This window comes from Stenella coeruleoalba (assembly GCF_951394435.1).
Source record: "Stenella coeruleoalba genome assembly, chromosome: 8".
Classification (NCBI taxonomy): domain Eukaryota; kingdom Metazoa; phylum Chordata; class Mammalia; order Artiodactyla; family Delphinidae; genus Stenella; species Stenella coeruleoalba.
The window spans coordinates 70,126,840-70,149,320 of NC_137154.1; the positions used below are offsets into that span (position 1 = coordinate 70,126,840).

Consider the following 22,481-nt stretch of genomic DNA (forward strand, 5'->3'; position numbering starts at 1 on the left):
AAAAATATTTTCTCGTGAACCTTCAGTTGATCAGGAAATTTAAATAACTAAAGTGCTGTAAGAAAAGATCTTGGCTTACGAGCCATCCATTTATAGGAACAAATTGAAGGGGAGTCCATGGTGAGTTAGAACAGTTTGGTAGACTCCAGAACCTAATGACCTGGTGGTATATGAGTAATGCTCTTCCTACGTGGGAATGCCTGGTCCCAACTCCACATAACCAACTTTCAAGGCACCTCTTAGAAAGCAAACTAAAAGATGGGACAATGTACACAGCCTTTAATTTGAAGCATGATCTGTGGTTAGTGATTCCTTTCGGTAACTCAAATTGCTAAAGGAGAGAAAAGAGCCCATTTTTTCTCAGCTGTAAAGGAGCATGCCATCTAATAATAACTAACATTTGCTTGATTTTCACAATGTGATAGTCTCTCTAAACGCTGTAGTTTATCGCATTCTCACCACAACCTTATGAGTTAGATACGATTATTATCTCCATTTTTATAGAAAACTGAGGTTAGCAGATATTAAACTATTAGTTAATAGTGGAGCTGGTATTAGAACCAAGGTCTGGCTGACCCCAAAGCCCTCTGTAGACTGTCTCTCTTGGAATACAAAGACTAGTTGCCTCCCGGTATGATGGGGAAATAGAGGAGACTGGTCCTGCAGACAGTCCATCTGAGCTCACCCACTTATGGATTCAGGGGTTAAAAGCTCCTATTCGGACCAAGAACTGACCGTTGGAATTTGGCAATGTCAAGGCCAGTCCTGGGCTGCACTAGTATCCACTTGAGGTTAGTGGTTACAAATTGAAAATAAGACCAGTCAGCATGAGATGGTATGTTTCTCCAATGATGTTTCACTGGGTGCTGGCAGACAGAAGATGAAGAGTTAGATTCTATCAGGATTATGGTTTTCCCAAGGACTTAATATGGGGGGTGGGGAGAAGGAGAAAGAGAGAGAGGGGTAGAGAGGGAGAGATGGATTTGAAGGTGCATGTAAGAGAGAAATGATAATAATAAACCTGGAGACTAGGGTGGTTAAAAGAGGAAGGAAGGTCAAGAGGAGAGTGAGGAACAGAGAAAAGATCATGGGATAAGTAAATTATAGGAGCTGTTGGGGGTCAAGGAGACATTGGGTTAGGATAACAGAAAGAATAAGCTGCAAAGATAGGAGGTGGTGGTTGGAGAGTGGGATGCTTGGCATTGAGACTACAGTTGGTGTCACTCTGAGAGCAGGGAGCTGGGATAGCTGGAGCTCCAGGAAGGGAGAGGAAGTTGAAGAGTTGAGAGACCAGCGTATGAGAAGAATCCATTAGGTAGAATTGGAAATAAGAATTATCATGGGGATGGTGTTGGGGGAAGTGACAGGGATCCAGATGCCAATATCTTCAAGGAATGAGGTAGAATAACACAATGGCTGCAGGGAGTAGGGGTGGTGGGCCATGTGGTCTCTTATTTTCAAGGAGAGTCAGGTTTCCATCAGAGTAAGGAATTGAAAGAAACATTCAGAGAAGAGGCTGAAGATATTGGGGATTGTGATGAACTGTGAATTCTTGAGGGCAAATAGAGGTTTCTAGGAGGTGGGAGGGGATGGATTGATGCGTGCAAACATTCACCCAAGCACATTCACTTCTCGGATTTGAGAGCTCAGATTGTCACGAGGCGGGGCGGCGGGGGGGGGGGGGGGGCGGGAAGAAGAAGATAGAGAGATAGGCTAGGCAGCTCAAGAATGGTTACTTTGGGGAGTTACCTGATGGCCTAGTGGTTAGGATTCTGGGCTTTCACTGCTGTGGCCCTGGTTCAATCCCTGCAGGCTGCACACAGTGCAGCCAAAACAAAAAACAAAAAACAAAAAGAAGAAGAAGAAGAAGAAGAAGAAGAAGAAGAAGAAGAAGAAGAAGAAGAAGAAGAATGGATACCTTGGTGAGGAAGAAGGACAGTCTCAACCTGGTCCCCAGACATTCCTCTGTGAGCACTCTGGCCAAAGTGGGTTCTTTCTGTCCTCCATGGTAATTTGGGTAATTTGTAAACTGACAGTGGAAAACCCAGAGATGACTGAGAATTTACAGAATGAGAAGACCTTGGCACTGATCCGGGAGCCCTCAGTCTGCTGCAGCTGGTGATCTGATCAGTCTGAGACTATACAAGGCCATTGCCCAGGACATTGCCCAGACTGTTGACTCTCCAACTATCAGTGTCCAAGGACAGGGATGGAGAAGAGACAACCATTTTCCATGTTTGCTCTTTCCTTCCTCTGGCTTTCTCCCAGCAGCTCTCTAGCGCACATCCCCATAGCCCAGGGCCCTCCCAGGCAAGCAGTCAGTCAGTCCTGGTGGAAAACACATAATGCATCTGCATAGGTTATTCAGGCCACTGACCCAAATAGGGAGATTCCCGCAATCTGACGTGAATTTCTTTAGGACCTACAACTCGGACTTTCAGACTCTAACTTCTGTTCCTATATTCTGTATTTGAAACCTCTCGACAATAGAAGGAGCACCGCTTTGCTCTACACACACACACACACACACACACACACACACACACACACACACACACACACACACACACAGAGACACCCATCACAGTTCTGTGCAGTCATCCATAAGTTACTTAACCTCTGAGCCCCAGTTTCCCTACCTGTGAAATGGAGACATATTGCCTTCCTTGCTCGAACCACGTAGTCTCTTAAGAGGAGGAAATATTGTTTGGAGTGGAGTTAGAATTCAGGTTCAGAAACAAGGAGATGGTTGGGAGTATTAAAAGCTCCTCCTTCCTTGCTGCAAGAAATATTCAAGCTCTGAAAATTCTGCCTCTCCCCATGAAAAGCACAGAAAAACGATTTCCCAAGCATCGGAGTAGTACAGACATAGTACAAAAAAGCAGGGATCGTTTTAAAACTGGTTATGCTCTAATTTGTAATGAAAGGTCGAAGAGGGTGGGGGTGGGGAAGCCACCCTCCAACCGGGAATTGGGAGGCAGCGCGCTCGCCGCTGCCGAGCTTAACGGCCGCGGTCGCCTAGCAACGGGCGGCGGGGGTGGGCGCGGGGAGCTCGCCGCTGCTGCTGCGCGCTCTCGGGTCTGCTGGACCCACCAGGAAACTTTGGGGCTCCTGGGCGCCGAGGCGTCGACGCTAGACCCAAAGGACGCCGCGATGCTCCCCGCGGGCTGAGGGCAGAGGATGAGGTCGCGGCCCTGCGCGCCCAGCCGGGCGATCCGTGGGGTCGCACCCACGGAAAGTTGGCGCGCACCTGTCCGCGCCCGGAAGACGCTTGGTCCCTGGGTGGAACTGCCCCCCCTGCCAAGTTTCTTTGACAATTTCTTACCCCTAGTGGCTGGGGCATCTGGGACCCCGCGTGGCCCTCGGTTCACGGATTCCGGTCGCTGCGGGAGAGAAACCCGCGCTTTTCTAAGAGACCTACGACGGTAACTGATGCTTAATCCATTAGCCCTGAATGGTTGCGATTCTATTTTTGTTTTCTGCTTTTCTTCTTCCTCCAGACAGTGAGTTTGTGGAAGAAGCCTCATCCGCGCCCTACAGCCCCGAGGAGTTAGGTAAGTCTGCCCCTTTTGCTTTTTCTTCTCGAAATCCAGCCCGAGAACCGGGAATCTGGGGGGCGCCCGGGTCCAATCAGCCAGAGGGGTGGAGAGAAACGGTCAGGGAACACACTTCCCCAGCTGTACGTTCCCTTCGCGGTGAGAACTGGCCTTTTCCTGGCGCTTATGCTTTGGGGGTGGCGGGGAAAGTGTCAGCTGTGCCGTGTGTGTGTGTGTGTGTGTGTGTGTGTGTGTGTGTGTGTGTGTGTGTGTGTGTGTGTGTGTGTGTGTGTGTGTGTGTGTGTGTGTGTGTGTGTGTGTGTGTGTGTGTGTGTGTGTGTGTGTGTGTGTCCAGGTCCGTGGTGCTGCTCCCTGGAGCGCGGCCCAACAAACTTCCCGATCTGGGGGCCTCTGCAAGCAGCCTGACTCATCCTGCCTGGAACGATGCGGTGCGGGCTGGCTCAGTCTAGCCAGTACCTGCCCCAAGAAGGACATCGTGTGGCTAGTTCCTAACCTGAATTTAATGAAGTCCAGGGCCATAAACGTTCTGGTAATTAAATTTCAAGACTTGGGAGCTGCGTTCCTCCCTGATTTGTTTCTTCTTCGGGTGTCTGGGAACAGGGCATTTCATCTTCCTGTGCCTGTCGTTCTAAGTGTAGATTTGTGGTGGGTGAGCGCGACGGTCTTGTCAGAGACAGACTTGCTCCTGTGAAGAGAAGGAAATTTGCATTGTCGGGATCCCTCTAAGTGTTCCTGCCACCCAGTCTCACTTGGTGGCTGAGTGGTTGATGGGTTTTTGTTTTTCTCATTCTAGGGTTTAGTTAAGCTGCTAAAAATCTGGGCTGTCAAGTCTGTCCTTGCTGTTCTTTTATCACCAGCGTGCCTGCCTGCCATGAAATGACAGCTGTTTAAAACCCTGTATCCACACTAAGGCTCTCAGCCTTGGGTACCGTGTGTCTGGTCAGCCTCTCCTCCTGGGCTGTATGTCCTCAGCAAGTCCCACGCCACCTGAAGTAAAATTCCACCGCAGCAAGGACTTTCATCCTTTTCTAGGAGCCAGGTACCCAAAATAGGTCTGGATCAAGGATGGCGTTGTGAGGCAGGGAAGAGGACCTTGTTTTATTCAGAAGATGTGTTTCTGAAAAGTTGTGAGGCAATCACATCTCTGGAAATGGAATCATAAATTAAATGCATGGGCAAAACTAGCTTTTAAAGGTACACCATGGTGAGTCTTTTCATGAAATGAAAACGACAAACCGTAGCTTTGCGTGGAGCAGTTTATTAAGAGGGCAGATTCTTGGTGATCTGCTCCACATGTGTTGAATTGTGTATTAATGACACCAGAATTGGTACCATTGCATTCACAGAATGGTTTATGTACCAGAAAGGCCCAGGTGATTGACCCTTTTTGGTTTTCATCTCTTCCCCCCACCCCACCCCCCACCGCCAACAGACTGGACGGCCCAGCTGAGGTGCCGATCAGTAGGGAGAGCCCTTCAGGTTAGCAGTAGAAAACTCAGAAAATAACCTTTTTTCTCTTCAGCCCTTCTGTGGGAAAAGCCCAGTTTCTCAAGGGGAGATGAGAGTGTTATAGGAATCCTGGTCCCTCCTGGGCTCTGGGATGGCAGGATGATTGAGAATATAAAACACAAGTCAGAGTTTGAGACCAGGGTTCTGGGTGCTTCACCTTCCTTAGCAGATACGTTAACCAGTCTGTTTTCTCATCTTTGAAAAGCTGGGGTTGTGCCAGCTGGCCTCTAAGCATCATCCAGTTCCAGCCTCCTGAGACGGAAGCCAAAGGAGGCCCATAGCTATCGGGTATTTATTATTTACATTCGGGTGCCATGCTGTTTGGGTGTGTGGTAGCTCCAAAGGGTTTTTCTCTTCCTGACAGAGCAGCTCATTGGATGAGACTGCATTGTTTCCATGCTATTTGGGTCAAAGAGGGAGCTGGCCTTTCTCCCTTGGAAAGAGTTGTGATACTTTTGGGTGCTTTTCTAAGTCACACAGCAGGAAAGATGCCTCCTACAGCAGTTGATGAGTTTGTCCAGCAGCCATTTTTTCTGGAGCACAGAAGAGCACAGATTCACCCCCTGGCCAGGATCTAAGGGAACTGGAGAAGAGGTGGAGGGAGGTCATAAACACTTAGTTTGAATTCTATCACTGCACTTACCTGTGACCTGTGACAGTTTAGCAGGTGACTAAACTGCTCTGGGCCTCAGTTATCTCAACCTAATTGGAGACCTTGCATGGCTGGGGTCAATGGTGTGTGTAGAGTCCTAGCCCCATGTGTAGTATGTGCAGGTATTCAGGAAGTGCTTCTTGCTGTTACTTTATTAGTAGTATTCATTTGAAAGACACTTATTTCCTGTGCATGATGGAATAGCTCTCTCATCAATTGTCCCAACCTATTAACTAAAACCATTTTCATTTCTAGAAATTTCTCTGCAACTTACCTAGTCTCCAAACACAGATTCTTAGGAATGGTGATCAGGTCGATTGAATTATTTAGTGATTTATTCTTGGAGCAGCGTGTGGAATGGTGTTCCATCTGGGGTCTTCGGTGACGATCCCACTACTTTCTTGTGGCATGTTAGGTAGTTGGTTTTGCCTCCAAATTTTCATGTAAGTCTCCAAATGAACTACGACTTGCTCTTTGGGGGATTTATTCTCAGTGTTGTGGCAAGATCATGTAATGGAATTAAGTAAGCAAAAAGGGGTCTTTGAAAAGAATGGAAAAAGGAGCCTATCTCTAGATGAATGCTGTATTGAAGGTGTCCTCTCATGGAGAGTCCAGAAATATGCCCTCTCTCCTGTGATGGTACCACTTTCTACACCTTTCCATAGTCTTTCTATAGTCCCACCCATAGGTAGAAGTGATGGCCATCTGAGGGGGTGAGAAAGAATGCATGGAGAGTTGGGATGAATGCAGATGTGATCATGTCTGCCCGTCTAATAACCTGTATCAACTTCCCACTACCTGGAGGATAGACATTTGGCTAGCCATGGGAGGACCTCCATGATTTGCGTCACCCCCAGCCACCATAACCTTCTAATTACATTGAACTATGGGACAGTCCTCTAACTGCAGCTCTCTTCCTGTTGCCTGCCTGCCTTTCCTCCCCCTTCTCTCCTCCTCCCTGGCTGGCTCCTACCGCTCTTTCAACACTAAGTCCATGTGTCATGTGCCCCTAGTGGTTCTTAACCCTAGACGTTAGAATCAGGGGAGCTATTAAAAGTCCCGAGACCAAGTCCTAACCAATTACATCAAAATCCCTGGAGTGTGGACCAAAGCATCAGTGTTTCATCAGTGTGTACTTTAAAAATTGGATCTCAGTGATTCCAGTGTGTAGCCGTGGTTGTTAGCTACCATACTAGGTTGTGGTCACCACACTTTTCTTTGCAAATCTAGCAGCGAGCCCAGTGCCTGGCGCATGTAAGTCTTCAGTAAATGCTCGTTGAATGTGTGAGTGAGGGTCACCGCTGAGATGCTTTGTCTTTTCATGGTTATATACTCCTAAAATTGGCCTCTCTGCTTGTCATAACAGTGCCTTGGGGCACTTGAATCCTTTGACCTTTGACCTATATCTCTCTCCTTTGTTCATTCCTTAGGCTTAACCAGTTTATTTTCTTTCTTAAAAACTGAAATCCTAAAACCACTTTTTAGCATAAAAGTAACACATGCTGACTTTAGAAAATTTGAATATTAGAAAGAATAGGGGAAAAGTTCACTCCCTCACCATCCAAAAGCACACGGATGTGTCCTTGTTTCCATAACTTGTCCTAATTTGCTGCCCTTATGGGAGTTGCTTGACCCTCTGGCACACCTCGTTGAGCTCAGTTGACGCTCTCTTTTGCTCAGACCCTGTGAACTTTCCTGAGTTCCAAAAGGAGTGCTCATGAGAATAGCATTCTTGGGAGAGAGCAGGGCCAATGCCCCCAGGGCCAGTGTACCATGAGAAAGGGTTTTCTTGTGCTATTCTTGCCTTCCTCATTCAAGCAGGATGTAGGGGCTTTATTAGAATAAATGATAACAGTTGTGTAGCTTCTTTAAAATAATGACTTAAATGTTTGCCAGCCCACCCCCTAGCCCTCCTAAAATAGGAGATGAGATTGCATTGTTGGATAAAAGTACTTACGTCTTTCAGAGCGCAGCAGCTGGTAAGTATAAATTTAGGATAGATAGCCTAACTGCTACAACAAACAAGCCCAAATGTCAGTGGCTTAACACTGTAAAGGCGGTGTTTGTTGCTTGTGTTGTAGTCTAGTGTTGAGCTGTCGAGGGCTCTGCTCCATGTGGTCATGAAGAGCCCCAGGCTCCTTCCCTGCCTTGGCTCCATCCTACCCTACAGCATCAGGTTCCTTCACCGGATCCTTTGAATCCATTTGGCAGACAAGTCAATAAGGTGAGCAAGACCAAGGTATGCTCACCGATGGTTGTCTCAGCCTGGAGGTAACACACTGACCTTCCCTCATATTCCAAAGGCGGAAGCTAGTCCCATAACCTCATCCACATGGAAGGAGGCTGGGAAACGTAGTCTAGTAATGTGCCAGGAAGAAGAGGAGTGCACTTGCATTGGTGATCACCAGCTTTCACATGCCTCTTATTGTTCTAACCACAATGACTGAGCTACATCCTGGTCTTTGTATTGTTTAGGATACTGGTTTGGCTGCTACAACCAAGGCTAAAATGACAGTGACTGAAATAAGAAACAAGTTAAATTCTCTTTCACTTGGAGTGTAAGCAATCCAGTGCCGATATGGTGGCTTCGTTGTCCTCTGATAGACTCAAATGGAGCTTCCATGCAGTGAGCTAAGGTGGCTGCTTCAGATCCCACCATCACATCCACATTCCAGTCTATAGGAAAGAGAGAAGGAAAGTGGAGGGCATAACCTAAAAGCTGCACGCATTATTTCACTTACATTCCTTTGGACTGAACTTTAGTCAGATGGCCATACCTTACTCCAAGAAGGCTGGGAAATCTGGGTGGGAGTAAGGTGGAGTCTATTACTGGAAAGATGATTGAGTAGGATACAGGGAGAAAGAGGTGCTGGTTAACGAGTAATCTTTTCAATCAGTTCTAGGAAGCATGTCTTAGTGGTTAAGTGCATGGACTCGGAATCATACTCTGTGTATGGTTTGAATTTTGTCCCACCTCTTATTCGCTCTATGACCTTGGGCAAGTTACTTCATCTATATCTGCTTCCTAACCTGTAAAATCATGTGGTGGCTCTTTTCTGTTGTTCTTCCAGACCCACTCACCATCCTTCACTACCCTGGTCTGTGCCCTGGAAAACTTACCTTTTGGAATGTAGCCTCTGGCTTCCAGTTTGGCCAGTGAGAGGTACTGGCAGCATATGGGAGGGTGGAGACCAAGAGATGTCAGGGTACTTAGTCCCTTCCTGTCAGGCTGTGGGATAATGTGGCTGGATTAGTTTAGGCCACTGCTTCCTCTCTTACAGCATCAGATCGTGCTGGGTTCTGGAACCTCCCCTTCTGACTGAGGGGTGGCTCCCACGTGGCTTGCCCCGGGCTGCTTCTCCATCCCGTTTTCCCTTAACCCGCCCATCACACTTTGATCTGCAGTCCCATCATCAGACTCTCTTCAGTCACTTTTTTGGAGCATACCATCCATTTCCTCTTAGGACCCTAGCTGATATGATGGGGGTAATAATAGTATCAGCCTCAGACCATGGTGGTGAGGGCAAATGGGTTTTAGAAGGAACCCTTGAATGTCGTAACCATCATTAAATGTTTACTATGTTTCATGTCCCTAGCCGAATGCTCCTATCCCTTCAGGCATGGTCAAACCTTCTGAAAGGCCTGACTTTTGACGTATAAATGAAATAACATGGCCATTCATCTCCTCTTCCCCACCCCGTGTTAGGAAGATGCAGCAAGACCTAAGAGTAGTGAACAAATCTCTTCCTGCATCCAAAGTTTTCTTCCCTCCCATCATATGGGGATGAATAAGGAGAAAGATCCTGGGCCTTTATCATTATTCACCTACTCTATGGTGGGCACTTTACAGGTGTAAACAGTCTACCCAGCTTCCCGGCTTGGGGTTTAAATCATGTCACCCACATGGATAGCCCCAAATATAATGATTTCCAAGGATTTGCCTGCCCATATTACTAACAAATCAAGTCTTTCTCTAAGGCTACCCTCTAATTTTAGGCCCAAGAATTCTCGGGGGTGCTTGTTTGCATCCACAGCTTCAGTTCTGGCTGCTCTAGCCTTTTGCCAAGGGAGCTGGAATCCAGATACACCTCACTGAGGCCAGTGGACACCTGGGTTACTGTTCCACGTACTCTTTCTTCAGAAACCGGTGACCACATGACACAGTCATGGCTGCTGCTGCCCCTGCTTACACCAGGACCTGCAGGCTTGGTGTTTGTTCGCCTGCTGGGAGCCTGACTGATTTCCCAGTGTCCTGCCCTGTGCTGGCCGCAGAGTGGGCCCAGGGCCTTCTAACCATTGCACAAGCCCAGACTCACCGAGGGTCTGGGATCAGATTGGCTACCTTCCCAGCTCTGAGCTGGTCTCTAAACGGCCAGGGCCATTCACCCCATCCCTGGATCCACCCCCAGATCTCTCCACCCTTAGAAGCCTATCTGTCCTCCTTATTCCTCCCCCCAGCTCCGAGCATAGCTTCTGAGAGGGAGGGAGTTTTCACCCCAGTTTAACTTTTCCTAAGGATGATTGACAGTGGAAAATTCAATTCCCTTCACAGGAAACCTCACCCTACCACAGGGGTGTAGTCTGGCCTCCCCGCTCCAACAAAACAATCACAGAAAGGCTCGCCACTGTTACAGTTCCCTAAACCTGGGCACTCAAGGCTCTTCCACAATTGATCCTGTTAAGTTTATCAACTCATTTCATCCTCAGAACAACTCAGTGAAGCAGAAGGAATTATTTTCACCTCATGGAGGAGGAGACAGAGGTTCAGAGGCGTTAAATTATCTGCCCAATGTCACACAGCTAGTTAAAGGCAAAACTTCCATTCAAAATATCATCTCTGGCTCCAGAGCCAATCTCAGTTTCTTGGAGAGGAGAACATACAAGTTGCCCTCCTCCCAGGCGGATTTGGTGGTGGGCTGAATGCTATAAATGATGTAAAAGGAACTAGCCCAGGGCCTGCCAGTACAGTATATGGCTGTTGGGTACGTTCTCTGTTGAATAAATGAATGAATAGTAGGTGCTGAAAACCATATATATATATTTTTTTCTTTAGACCACCAAATAATGATTAATATGCTCCAAAGGAATTTTCCATAATGGGATCTGAAGCAACAACCAGAAAAACTCTTCCTAGCTTCCTTCATTTAGTTCCTGCTGTTCCCGCTCTGTGTTACAGGGCCAAGTCCCTGGGACAGGAAACCTCTTATGGTTTCCTGATGGTACTGACGCCATTTCTAAAGGAAACTAGACCTTGGAAGCAGCACAGTTTGGGGCGGGACAGTGGCAGCCTGGAGGGGAATCTGAAAGCATAACTGAGGGCAGGTAGACTTGGGTCTGGTTGTAAAACTCATCCCGACTCCCCTAATGTTTGTGAAGTGACACTACTCATTGCCCAGGAGATAAGATTTTATTTCAGGGTGTTCTCCTTGGGAGGGAAAATGGAGTAGGAAGGGGAAAATGACAATCAATTCTGGGAGATAAATGGTTATCTACCTTGGCTAAAAGAGCAAGGAAGGTGGTATGGAATAGTGGGATAAAATACACACACACACACACACACACACACACACACACACACACACAGGAAAATGGAAAGGGCATTTTCCTTGCCAAAGAGATGTTTTACTAGAAAAATATAGGACTGTGTCCAGTCATTCCTGAATGTTAAACACAAACCACCTAGAAACCATGATATTTCATCAATTGTTAAGGACTTCCTGAGTCTAAAGAGTGTAAAATAACCAGCTTGATCTGTTCAAGAATGCTGATTATGGTTTCTGGGTCACATTCTTACTGAATGATCTTTCTGGAATATGTCCTGTTGGTTTTGGTTTCTCTCAAGTCAGTTGTGCCCATGGTGGTTGCATTAAGATGGCTTGCTGGGACTTGTCAGCTCTCACTGTCTCTCCTGGGTTACCCCTTCCCCTTTTCTCCTTTCTCCCCGCTTCTGGCTCCCTGCGTCCCCCGCCCCCACCTCCGCCTCAGTTCCCCTCAGTCCGTCCCCTCCCCCTTTCCCCTCTTGCTGCCTCCTTCCTGTTCCCATGTTAAGTTGGAATACAGACAGAAAAGGCAGTGCTTGCCTTGCTAGGGCCCTCTGCCAGAAAAATGGAACAGGTCAAATTATAAAAAAGGATTAAAAAAGAATGCTCTTTGGCAAAATGGGGGAAACAGATGTTCAGGGGTGGTTTTGCTGTCTCGGGCTGTCTGCCGCCTGCTGAAACACACTCCTTATAGGATAGCTAGATACAGAAATTCATCATCATGGCACACATGTGGTTGTTTTAATGTCAAATCTGTATCTATATATTTGTCTCTGCTTAATTCTCCTCTCTCCGTGACCTTTGTAGCCCCAAATCCAGAGTTGGCAAGATTACTGACCACCTGATAGAAAGATTTATTTTCAGCCTCTTCTCAGAGGGATTTTTTTTTTTTCCTGGCTAGGAAATTTTTATTTATTTAAAAAAATTATTGAAATATAAATTTTTGTACAGCAAAGTGATTCAGTTATACTTATATATATATATATATATTTTTTCAGATTCTTTTCCTTTATAGGTTATTACAAGATATTGAGTTCCCTGTGCTGTACAGTAGGTCCTTGTTGATTACCTATTTTATATATAGTAGTGTGTATATGTTAATCCCAGACTCCTAATTTATCCCTCCCCTCCTTTCCCCTTTGGTAACCACAAGTTTGTTTTACAAGTCTGTGAGTCTATTTCTGTTTTCTAAATAAGTTCATTCGTATCATTTTTGTTTTTAGATTCCACATGTGAATGACATCATATGATATTTGTCTTTCTCTGTCTGACTTACTTAGTATGATAAGCTCTAGGTCCATCCATGTGGTTACAAATGGCATTATTTCATTCTTTTTTTTAATGAGTAATATTCCATTGTATATATATATACCACATCTTTATCCATTGATCAGTTGATAGACACTTGTGTTGCTTCCATGTCCGGGCTATTGTAAACAGTGCTGCAATAAACATTGGGGTGCGTGTATTTTTTCTAATTATAGTTTTCTCTGGATATATGCCCAGGTGTGGGATTGCTGGATCATATGGTAACATTATTTTTGTTTTTTTAAGGAACCTCCATACTGTTTGCACCAATTTACATTCCTACCAACAGTGTAGGAGGGTTGCCTTTTCTCCACACCCTCAAGGGGCTTTTTTTAAAGACTACCAGGAAGAGTGGACACTGGGGCTGCTTTCAGGTCACTGTAAATATTTTATGGAAACTTCAGGTTCTTAAGAAAATAGAGAAGGAACTTGTGGCTGCAGAACCTGGTCTGAAATGAGCCCTACGGAAAGTTCATGGTTGAAGGTCTCCTGCTGGGACTTGTAACCTGCCAGAGGTCCTTTGCTTCTGTCTCCCAAAAGGCTTGCCATTTACTGGCTGTTGACCAGAAATAAAAGTCCGTTACGTAGCCCCTGTGGTTGGCCAGCCAGAGAATTCAGACTATCTCCTTTAGAAAAATATTTCCCTTTTGGCTCTAAAAGCCATTTCCACCACAGACTCAAAAGAGGGATTCCAGATTCTGAACATTTGCTGTAGACTGAGGAGTGTGGCAGGCTGTTTCCGTGCCTGTCGGACCCTTGTGTGGGTTAACCTCACATGCCCACCTGGTGCCTCCCCCTCTAGTGGTTCCCCCTTGTCATGTAGGAGTGTAACGAGCATCCAGTGAGTTAGCACATCTAAAGCGCCTAGAACAGTGCCTGACAGATGACCAGTGTTTAGTAAATGTTACCCTGATTTTACTGCTTTCCTTTTTTCCCCGCCTTCCTTCGCATCCCTCATCACTTTCAAGTATGTCTTCCTTCCCTGAGCTCCATTGTTTCTTCTCCCCTGTTCTGTTCATCTAGTGACACTGAAAGAAAAGGGGAAAGAGAATCAATTACGAAAGTATAAAGCTAGAGCTGCCACCAGCCCAAACAGTGCCTCTGAGCAAATTAGAAAAAAGCATCCCCTCCAAGTGGATGAAGAGCAGAGTCCATGTTCCCAGTTTAGCAAGCAGAGGGCAAGCTGGATTTTAGCCCCACACCTCTGCTTCGTTCAATCTGTCAGCCCGGCACTCTTGTGCAGTGAACGGCTTATACAAGTGGACATGGTAGCCTGGATTCCCCACTCCCAGCCTTCTCTTGGATATTTTTTCCCTTTTCTGGGAACTCTTTCAGTGTTGTGTAACTACTAGAAAGCCTAAATTCTTCCTTGAATAGTCCTTTTTTTAAAAAATAACAACAAAATATTTTTATTAGGTGTTAATTGGATACTTTAGATATGATACGAAGTTGGGATATTAGTTGAATAGAATGCAAACAAGTAGAGATTTTTTTTTTCTAGATAACAAAGTCTCTGCTCAGTTATCTGACTGACATAGCATTAGGGATATAGAAGTAAGCAAGGCAGTCACAGGCCTTGCTCTCTGGAGAGAGGGCAGTCATTAAAATATAATTACACAAATTATTATTTAATTGCCCTTGTAACAAGTTCTTTTTTTTAATTTTATTTTTTTATACGGCAGGTTCTTATTAGTTATCTATTTTATACATATTAGTGTATACATGTCAATTCCAATCTCCCAATTCATCTCACCACCACCACCACCGCCCCCGCCACTTTCCCCCCTTGGTATCCATACGTTTGTTCTCTACATCTTTGTCTCTGTTTCTGCCTTGCAAACTGGTTCATCTGTACCATGTTTCTAGATTCCACATATATGCGTTAATATACAATATTTGTTTTTCTCTTTCTGACTTAATTCACTCTGTATGACAGTCTCTAGGTCCATCCACGTCTCTACAAATGACCCAATTTTGTTGCTTTTTATGGCTAATATTCCATTGTATATATGTACCACATCTTCTTTATCCGTTCGTCTGTCGATGGGCGTTTAGGTTGCTTCCATGACCTGGCTATATTAAATAGTGCTGCAATGAACACTGGGGTGCATGTGTCTTTTTGAAATATGGCTTTCTCTGGGTATATGCCCAGTAGTGGGATTGCTGGGTCATATGGTAGTTCTAATTTTAGTTTTTTAAGGAACCTCCATACTGTTCTCCATAGTGGCTGTATCACTTTACATTCCCACCAACAGTGCAAGAGGGTTCCCTTTTCTCCACACCCTCTCCAGCATTTGTTGTTTGTAGATTTTCTGATGATGCTCATTCTAACTGGTGTGAGGTGATACTCACTGTAGTTTTGATTTGCATTTCTCTAATGATTAGTGATGTTGAGCAGCTTTTCATGTGCCTCTTGGCCATCTGTATGTCTTCTTTGGAGAGATGTCTGTTTAGGTCTTCTGTTCATTTTTGGATTGGGTTTTTTTTTTTTTTATTATTGAGCTGCATTGAATAGTTCTTTTAAATAGATTCCCCCAAATTATTTACACTATTTTCCCCAAGTTCTGATTTCCTGAATAAAAACTGTGTCTGAAACTTGCACTACTTATGCCAATAGTTAACCCAAAATTACTTACTCCAGTTCAAATGGCATTTTAGAATGTATTAAAATAAAAAGAGCTCATATTTGTGGAGGGCTTTTCATGTATAGGTGTCTTGCTAAGAACTTTATGTCAGGAATGTCAAAGCAATGCTGCGAAGCAGGTACTATTGTTTCCCTCATTTGACGGTTGGAGAGTTGGAGCTTAGACAAGTTCAGTAACTTGCCAAGTCACACCTGGGAAGTGGTGGAGCTGGGGCTTGAGCCTAGCTTTGTTCTCTCTTGCTGGGATTCCTAACCTCTGTCCTCAATTCCAGAGCAAGTTACTAGAACCCAAACTCCTGATTCTCAGTGGCTGATTCTTGGCAGAACCATGATTTGCATCCAGGCCTATTTGACTGTAAAATAATGGCTGACCCATTTACAATGCTGCCTACCACTTGCCACACACTGTAGGCTGGGCTTGGGGACACGAGGGTGAATGAGAAATAATCCTTCCCTGGGAGAGAAAGACCAATTAATAGAAAAGTTTACAATGTGGTACTCTGGCTCCTCCAGACCAGTGGGCCCTTATTGACTGTGTGACCTTGTGTAGGTTATCTAAGCTTTCTAGGCTTTACCCATCTGTGATATGGGAATGCACATACCTACTTCATAGGGTAGTTGGGAGGGATTAAATGAGATGATACGTACATACACACACACACACACACACACACACACACACATACACACACACACACACACACACACACACAAAGTGATTAGCACATAGTTGGCACTCCATGAGTGGTTACAGTTATTTTTTATTGTGGTGAGTGCTATATAGGAAGTATTTAAGGGACCGTGGGACCCCTGAGAAGAGGAACCTGACTTAGTCATGGAGGTCAAGGGGAAGCCAGGCAGGCTTACTGGAGGTCATCCACCTTTCACAGCATGTGCTGCAAGAGGAAGGGTACAGGGCATGAACAGGTTATGTCTGTGTTAGGACAGCTGGTGGCAGCCAAAGTCAGCTCCTCCTCTGGGGTCCCCGAAACTGAGTTCTGAATACTGGAGTGAAGGTGAATGAAGCGGAATCTTCTCCCTTGAACATGCCCAGGTTGAGCACGGAAACTCTGCAAAGTGGGACTGTAACCTCATTAACTCTTTTTTTTTTTTGTGGTACGCGGGCCTCTCACTGTTGTGGCCTCTCCCGTTGCGGAGCACAGGCTCCGGACGCGCAGGCTCAGCGGCCATGGCTCACGGGCCTAGCCGCTCCGCGGCATGTGGGATCTTCCCAGACCGGGGCACGAACCCGTGTCCCCTGCATCGGCAGGTGGACTCTCAACCACTGCACCACCAGGGAAGCTCCCCTCATTAACTCTTTCCTCAAAATGCCGTGCACATCCTGATGACTTACAGGGTCTGTTTGTCCCACTCTTAAAAGGCCTTTAAATTTGGCATGGTAGGGTTCAGTGGGACAAAGCTGTTACACTGTGTCCATTTGAATTTCACTCCTTTTTCCATTATTATCATCATTATTGCTTTCTACTACTGTCAGCTTGACATTGCACACTGTTTGCCAAATGAGGGACTGAGGAATCCTCTAAAGCAAGTATAGCGATATCACTCACGAAGGCAGGTAATTGTCAGAATTCACAAAATCTAAACTGGGTATCCAAAAATAGAGGATACCCAGTTAAATTTCAGATAAACAGCAAATGATTTTTTTAGTAGTATATATATGTCCCTTGCAATATTTGGGACATAATATACTAAAAACTTTTGTTGCTTATCTGATATTCACATCCAGCTGGTGGTGTCTGGCAGCTCTGGGTGTGGGAGCAGCCTCTGGGGGTGCTCTGCTTTTCATGTCAGATTTTAGCTTGCTCTGTTAGAAGGTGTGGTAAAACATGGCTCAGGTCCTGTCACTGGGTATTTAGTCCCCACTGGACTCCACTTAAGGTGCTTACATTATTGAGAATCATGGCTGACGGGTGCGCTATTTTATCAATTAGAAAATGGTTGTTGGAAATTAGCCCTTCGTACAGCAGAAATCCTGAACAGCTTCAGGGATTCGATGCATGCTTATTTTACATAATATATAAACACGGGAGCATTTGCCTGCTCCTGGATGGGCTCCATGACTTATGGAATCTGGATACTGAGGTTTTGGTTTTCTCCATTCTCTCTTGTAACAGAAGCTCAGGTCTGATCTACTCGTTTAGAGCATCTTCGTGTCCTCATTGGAGGGAACACCCAGTGCCCTCTTTCCTTAATGCATGGTTCCTCAGCGTGGGCTAGACCATCACCATAGGGGGTGATGTATATATGGGGGAGGGGGTCCTGCCTCATGAGAAAACCTAGTTTATTGTTATGCAGTGATCATTATTATAACACTTTCTTTGAGGGAGCTGAAACCTGATTTCCTGTTTCTTGCACCCAGTTGTCCATGTTTTACCTTCTAGAGCTTTCAAACATTTTTTTTTTTTCATTGTGACCCTACATAAAGATACACTTTATAGACTCATACAAATTTGAATATAAGTATAACTAAGACAGAAGTTTCATGGAATAGCAATTACTCCTTATTAGACTGGCTGCATCTGATATTTTCCACCTTGTTCTATTTTATTTACTTAAAATGCTGATTAACCTGTTCAGTTGATTTCCACTAATAGGTTGCCTACTACCATTTGAAAAACAATGCTCTAGAGTGTTTATAGTAAACACAGAGTCAGTCTGTACCTCTTTTCTTTCTGTAAGCTCTCAAAATATTTTAAGATGGCTATCAAATTGTATCTTAATCTTTTCTCCCTACTAGGTCTCTTGTTTTATTATTATTTTTTAATTGAAGTATAGTTGATTTACAATATTGTATTAGTTTCAGGTGTAGAGCAAAGTGATTCAGTTATACATATATGTGTATATATATTCTTTTTTCTCTTCTTTGCCGTTATAGTTTATTACAAGATATTGAATATAGTTCCCTGTGCTATTCAGTAAATCCTGTTGTTTATCTATTTTATACGTAGTAGTGTGCACCTGTTAATCCCATACTCCCACTTTATCCCTTCCCCTTGCCCCTTTGGTAACCATAAGTTTATTTTCTATGTCTGTGAGTCTATTTCTGTTTTGTAAATAAGTTCATGTGTACTATTTTTTTAGATTCCACATATAAGTGATATCATATAATATTTGTCTGACTTACTTCACTTAGTATGATAACCTCTAGGTCCATCCATGTTGTTGCAAATAGCATTATTTCATTCTTTTTTATGGCTGACTAGCATTCCACTGTATATATATACCACATCTTCTTTATCCATTTATCTGTCGATGGGCACTTAGGTTGCTTCCATGTCTTGGCTATTGTAAACAGTACTGGTATGAACATTGAGTTGCATGTATCTTTTCAAATTAGAGCTTTCGTCTTTTCTGGGTATATGCCCAGGAGTGGGATTGCCAGATCATATGGTAACTCTATTTTTAGTTTTTAAAGAAACGTCCATACTGTTTTCCACAGTGGCTGTAGGTCTCTTTTTTAAGATGCTCTGGTTTCTCCATCGATTCCCATGCTGCTCAACCTCTGTTGAGTGCTTTCGAAGAGGAAAGTTTTGTTTCAACCTGGCACCGAGAACTAAGCCTGACCTCACATATAACTTGACCAATATTGACCATAGTGGGATCATCAGATCCCTTGACCTCAACCCCCCACCCAAGTTAATATCATTCCATTACTCAATACCCATCGGGTGTAGTTATTTAATTATTTTAAATTCACCTAAAATACCTAAGCTAGCCCATTTTTTCCTGTTTTGTTTGTAAGGATCTCTTGAGATATTTTTCCTAGCTAGGGTGTGGGAGGGGCTCAGATCAAGATGCCTACCGTTCATATTTCCTGGATCTACCAATTGAATATTCCCAAACTCGAGAAACGTCAACGGAAGAAGCTGTGTGTCTAGGACCGTCTAGCACAGCAATAATCAAAGCTTCTCTAAAATGGCCATATTTTGAAAGAAAATGGATAACAGGTTAGTAATCGTAGCTGATAATTATGGAGTATGTGCTGCATGTTAAGAGCTGAGAGCTTTACATGCAAGTGACTCAGGAATTTCTCACAACCCTTTGAGGCAAATACTGTTGTAACCACTACTTCTCAAAAGAAGAAAAACTGAGCTTTAGTCAAGTCATATAACTAATAAATGACAGAAGGGAAGTTGAGCCCAGGCCTGTCTCACTCCTCAGCTTGTGTTTTAGAATACTTAACTGCCCCCCACAGACTGAAAACCACCCCTGGTGGTTTTGAAAGAGATGATGTATGTAACACGCTTAGGGCAGTGCGTTTGTGGAGGCTTAGTAGAGTTTATTCCCTTCCCTAAAGAAAGGGAAGAACTTGGTAACAAGTTCAGGTCCCTAGCAGCCCCCAGGAGTCTGTGAAAAGTGTCTGCACCCATCGCTGGCTGCACAGGGTCGGCCTCAGAGCGCTCTGCAGCGGGGCAGTGGGTCTGGAGCCTGGGGAGCATCTCTCCCGTCCAGGGGAGCCTGGAGAGGGAGCTGTGTGTATGCAAGGCAATGTAGTGTAGCGTCAAGATCAAGAACTCTGCCTTGAAGAACAGGTTTGAATCCTGGCCCTGTCACTTTTGAGCCATGTGATCTCGGGAGATTCCTATAACCTGGGGCCCAGCCCCTTTTCCTCATGCGTAAAACAAGGATAATGAAGCCTGCCATGCACTGTGTTATGTAGCGATGAAATGAGGTAACATATGAAATCACCTGGTACAGAGGAGACACACTATTCCGTACTTGCTCACTCGAGACAGAAAACTGGGTTTTGATCATTCTCCTGCTACAATGCTTCTTGCTTGTTCCCTCATTTAGGTTGGGATTCTGAGTGCACAGAAATGTCGGTCCCCAAATATCCTAAACCAGGGGTTCTCGAAGTGTGGTCCGTGGACCAGCAGCATCAGCATCATCTGGGAACTTGTTAGATTAAAAGTGCAATTCTTGGGCCCCACCCTGAGCTGCGGAATCAGAAACTCAAGGGTGGGACCCAGCAGTCTGTTGTAGCAAGCTCTTCTGGTGACTTTGATGCAGCTCACGTTTAAGAACCACTGCCTTACTGGCACTGAGCATCCTAGGTCTTCCCCTGTTTTCAACAAGACTCAGATGGGGTTTCCCTGGGGCGCAGTGGTTGAGAGTCCGCCTGCCGATGCAGGGGACACGGGTTCGTGCCCCGGTCCGGGAAGATCCCATATGCCGCGGAGCGGCTGGGCCCGTGAGCCATGGCTGTTGAGCCTGCGCGTCTGGAACCTGTGCTCCACAACGGGAGAGGCCACAACAGTGAGAGGCCCACATACCGAAAAAAAAAAAAAAAAAAACTCAGATGAAGGCTGTAGAGAGATTGCATCTTTCACGTGGTGACCAATGTGGAGTTCACTTTCAGGTTGTTTCCATTTAATCCTTTTATTATTCTTCATCCCAAATTGGTCATTTTCTGACGTTCCTTTTCTCTCTTCCACTTAATTTGAAACTCATATTGTTTGACACTCATAAGGTATTACATCCTAAAGGATGACTGGAAAGGGACCATTCCCAGATGCTGGGTAAAGGAGGCTCGTAACATTCCTAAGGAACTCATCCCGGGGTGCTCCAGACTGGATCCATGCAGGCCCTCCTCCCTATGCCTCCTTTAAGCTCCTTCCTGCTTCAAGATCTCCGCACAGGCTGTTTGCTCCGCTGGATGGCTCTTGCCCCTGTTCTTCGTCTCCTTGGAGAAGCCTTCCCTTTCCACTCCCCCTAAGTAGCCACCCTCTCCCTCGTGAGTCTTTGTTATTGCACCCTGTTCCTTTTCTTCATCGCACATAGACCAGTTTGAAATGATAGGTTTATTTATACACATTTTAATAAGCAGAGCCCATAGCAGGGTATTTGCACACCTAGTGGAGGGTGTGGCTTATTCAATGTAGTTGATATTTTTTGAATGAATGAATGAACCACTGCAGCTTTCACATGGCTCTGCCTTCTTTCAAACTCTGTTGTGCTTTCGGTTAATCCTTTCAGTTAGTCCTTCTGTTTAGGACTTTATTTTTTCTAGTTATTTCTAATTATTCCCCTCCCGACCTTGGACTTTTCTGAAGACTCTGTTCTGCTTAGCATGATACTGGCTCTGTTGCTGACACACAGTAAATAATTCCTGATTTCTGGGTGGATCACCTACCATGTAAGATGTGAATTTTAACTCTTAACCTACCCTCCACCCCAGTCTGAGATTATGCTGTAAAACAAATTTTTCTCCTGAATTGAACCATCCAGAGTGGCCGGAGCCCTTGGGAATGGTGAGAGCTTCCCCATTTCTCTGTCTTTGGCATTTAAGATGTGCTGGAAGGATGCTGGTCTTTAGTGCATATTCTAGAAAGAGAAGAGCTAGAACTGCTGTGTAGGCTATGGAGGGGCCATTCTTCTCACTGTTCTTTCTAGCTATGAACAGAGAGGACATGTTTTCAGAATAAAACATACCTGCATCCTTTTCAGAAAGGCGACTACAAGCGATCTTAATTAAGTCTGAACATTCTGATCAAAGTTATCTCCAGTTATTGTGACAGTCCTTGTTTTTGATAGCGATTGTATGTCGCTCTTGTTTTAGAAACTCAGTATGATTCCAGTTTTTAGAAAAAAAAAAAAAAACCACATATCTGTACCATCATTGGAAACAGAATAAAACCTAATTGGTTTTTTGTTCATGAAGAGAGAAATGGGAAGAAATTACCATAGTGTGATATATACTGTAGAACGAACAAAACTGAGGCCGCCTCCTATTAGTACGCGATTGGATTCACCCAACAGCTCAATGGAATGATCAGTATGGTTAGAAGCTTGGGAGCCTGTAAACTGGGCACCATTAACTACTCATCTAATTCAGTAGTTCTCAACCGGTGGTGGGGGGGGGAGTTTTGCCTATAGGAGACATTTGGCAATATTTGAAGACATTATTAGTTGGCACAACTTGGAGTGGGAGGTAGGGTGGTTGCCACTGGCATCGAGTGGGTAGAGGCCAGGGATGCGGCTAAACATCCAACAATGTGGAGGGCAGTCCTTACCACAAAGAAATCTCAGCACCAAATGGCAAGAGTGCCAAAGCTGAGAAACCCTGAAATAGCCAATTAGCCAAAAAGTACGAGCTTTCAGTGTTCCCGAGGTTTCCGTAGTTAAGAGTAGCAAATAACAGAATGATCATCATTTATTAAATACCTGTGACATGCCAGGTGCTTTATATTCATAGCTACTGAGTGTCTCAGTCAGGATCTGACCCCAGGTTTATTTGGGGACAATGTCTC

The 22,481-nt window shown here is 44.9% G+C and overlaps 1 protein-coding gene across 1 annotated transcript in view; it reads left to right on the plus strand.

Annotated features, from left to right (window-relative positions):
- The first annotated feature begins 3,466 nt into the window (after positions 1 to 3,466).
- The window catches only part of AMOTL1 (angiomotin like 1), a 133,072-nt gene continuing 114,057 nt past the window's right edge, over positions 3,467 to 22,481 (plus strand). The window contains exon 1 of the mRNA XM_079928746.1: positions 3,467 to 3,554. The gene's annotated coding sequence lies outside the window, so the exon portion shown is untranslated. The remainder of the gene's footprint in view (positions 3,555 to 22,481) is intronic.